Source organism: Myotis nattereri, assembly GCF_964212035.1.
Source record: "Myotis nattereri genome assembly, chromosome: 1".
NCBI lineage: Eukaryota > Metazoa > Chordata > Mammalia > Chiroptera > Vespertilionidae > Myotis > Myotis nattereri.
The window spans coordinates 98,255,072-98,258,233 of NC_138075.1; the positions used below are offsets into that span (position 1 = coordinate 98,255,072).

Sequence of the window (3,162 nt, forward strand, 5' to 3'; positions counted from 1 at the left end):
ATTGTCAGGTAGGGCTGACCTTGGGCCCATCCTACTTGGTTTGGCAGTGCAGGGTTTGGGGTGGGGAGTGGGGAGCTGCACAGAGTTAGGATTTCTGGACTGTGTCTCCCAGGGAGACTTCTTCCTGGATGCTGAGGAGTGAGTACTGGACTGTGTGGCTGCATTGCAGGGAGGCAAATCCAGGCTTCCGTATGAGTTAAGCCTGCACTACCCCTGGAAGGAGAAGTGCCTGCTCCCCTCCTACAAATTGCAGGTATCACCCCCAATGGGAGACTGTTTGGATCAGCCTTGGATACCCCTGCAGGGTGCAGTTCCATGGGGGAAGGGAGAGTAGCTCAGAATGAGGACATTCAAAGTGTGAGACCATCAGCAGCTATTGTTTGGGACCAGGACAAAGTGCTTAGCCTTCTTCTGCCAGTTGGGCCAGCAGCATCCTCAATGGGAAACACTTTTGATCCATCCCCCTGAACTCAGGGTGGCTGAGTTTTCTTCTGCAAAAGGGATAGAAGGCTTTACCCTACCTGAACCTGCAGTGAGCCTTTTTAGGGGGAACTGGAGTTAGAGACTCTGGCAGACTGAAGGGTTTTGCTTTAAACTGGGGGCTACTTCCCCTCATTCAGTGCCTGACTGCTAATCTCCAAGTAGGGGACCCACTAGCTCATCTGGGCTAACCTGGGCTCATCCTGTAGTCTCTATTTGGGAGACTCTGGAAGAAGACCAAGTAACCTCATGGGGTAGGGGCGTTGCTGACAGGTAGAGGCAAAGCTCAGGGAGCCTTGGTCCTTTTACAGATCTGCTACCAGCTCTAAGCTGGAAGAAGCTAACCCTTTTACACAGATTGGCCCCTCCCACACCTATTCAGGTCCAGTACATGCAGACCCAAACAGTGAATAGCATGGTAGCTATAGACAGGTAGCCCAAGACTGGTTATATACAATGCCTGACAGTGACCTGTACCTGACCCTACCCAAGTGGACCTAGGACAAACACAACCAGTGGTGGGCTTCAGACGACACCAGAGCTTGACACAACCAGCCACATAAGTGGCACAACCAAGGGGGAATTCCAGCAAGCACCAGACCCTTCTGAGAACAACCCAGCCACAGAGGGTAGCCCCTGCACAGCATCTCATACATGGTGATTGAGGTTTAGCCTTATAATAATACAGCCTGAAGAATTAACTCCACTCACAAAAGGGCCAACAGCATTCAGCCTCACTACAGCATATAATCCACAAGAAACATTCCTGGGGGATAGAGCTCAGGTGATCAGAGAGATAGTGCCACTGAGCGCAACGAGACACCTAAAGACTGTACCTGCACAGCAGCTTGAACACCATGGTGGAGTTGAGCCTCACAGTCAGCCTGAGGTTAAATACCAACCAAGAATGGGCCAACAGCAATCAAGAACTAATTAATAACAGGAGGACCCACATAACCCACACAAGGGATATTCCTAGAGCACCCAGCTCAGAATATCAAGGAGACTGCTCCACTGATTCCCACAGGACATTGACTACATAAGACCACCCCACGAAGACTAGAAGTCATAGCAGTTCTGTCTAATATATATAAACAAAAACAAAGAGGCAGCCAAAATGGGGAACAAAGAAAAAGACCTAAAATAAAAGAATAAGAGGAATATCCAGAAAAAGAGCTAAATGAAATGGAAACAAGCAATTTATAAGATATAGAGTTCAAAGTAATGGTGATAAAATGCTCAAGGAACTTAGCGAGAACTAAAGTACATAGAAACCATAAAAAAGAACCAGTCGGACAATACCATATCTGACATCAAGAATACAATGGAAGGAGTAGCAAGCTCTGAGGTTTTTAGTGCCACTGTTATGGTTCATCCCCTAAACTGCATCATTGCTGTGTCCCAGAACATGGGCATCAGCAAGAATGGAGACCTGCCTTGCCCCCTACTCAGAAATGAATTCAAGTATTTCCAAAGAATGACCACAACCTCTTCAGCAGAATGTAAACAGAATTTGGGTAGGAGGACCTGGTTCTCCATTCCCGAGAAGTATTGGCATTTAAATGACAGGATTAATTTAGTTCTCAGTAGAACCTCTGAAAGGAGCTCATTTTCTTGCCAAAAGTCTGGATGATGCCTTAAAACTTATTGAGGAACCAGAATTAACAAATAAAGTGGACATGACTTGGATAGTGGGAGGCAGTTTTGTTTATAAGGAAGCCATGAACAAGCTTGGCCATCATAGATTCTTTTTGATAAGGATCATTCAAGATACATTTTTCCCCCCCAGAAATTGATTTGGAGAAATATAAACATCTCCCAGAGTATCCAGGTGTTCTTTCTGATGTCCAGGAGGAAAAAGGCATTAAGTACAAATATGAAGTATATGAAAAGAATGAGTAATGTGAAGGTGTTTTCTGATTCATTTCAAGTTGTTCCCCATCCCCTCCAAACAATTATGTGTTTAACATTAGAGAAAGATATTTCTGTTAATTAGATATATGAATAATTATTTCTAAAAAAAAGAGAGAGAAAATACAAAGGGAAAAATAAAGAGGTTGGATGAAGCAGAAAATTAAATCAGCAATTTGGAAGGCAAGGTAGAAAAAACATCCAATCAGCAGAAAAAAAAATTAGAAAGAATGAGGATAGTTTAAGGGACCTTTGGGACAGCATGAAACCTAACAACATCCGCATCACAGAGGTAATGGAAGGAGAAGAAAGTGAGCAAAACATAGAGATGTTTGAAGATATCATGACAGAGAACTTCCCTAACCTGGGGATAGAAAATGTCACATAAGTTTAAGAAGCACAGAGAGTCCCAAGCAAGATGAACCCAAACAGGCCCACAGCAAGACACATTAAAATGGCAAAGGTTAACGATAAAGAGAGAATCTTAAAGGTAGCAAGAGAGTCCCCATAAAACTGTCAGTGAATTTCTCAAGAAAAACACTTCAGGCCAGAAGGGATTGGTATGAAGTATTCAAAGTACTGAAAAGCAAGTACTTGCAACCAAGATTACTTTATCCAGCAAGGCTATCATTTAAAATTGAAGGAGAAACAGAGAGTTTCACAGACAAAAAAACAAAAACAAAAAACAACTGAAGGAGTTCATTATCATCAAACCAGTAATGCAATAAATGTTTAATGGACTGTTTTAAAAAGAAGAATTAGAGAGAGATA

At 43.3% G+C, this 3,162-nt stretch overlaps 1 pseudogene across 1 annotated transcript; it reads left to right on the forward strand.

Moving 5' to 3' along the window:
* The first annotated feature begins 1,846 nt into the window (after nt 1-1,846).
* Nucleotides 1,847-2,382, forward strand: LOC308513096 (dihydrofolate reductase-like; annotated as a pseudogene). The gene has a single exon. The product of its transcript is annotated as a dihydrofolate reductase-like (transcript).
* Nucleotides 2,383-3,162: the final 780 nt, after the last annotated feature.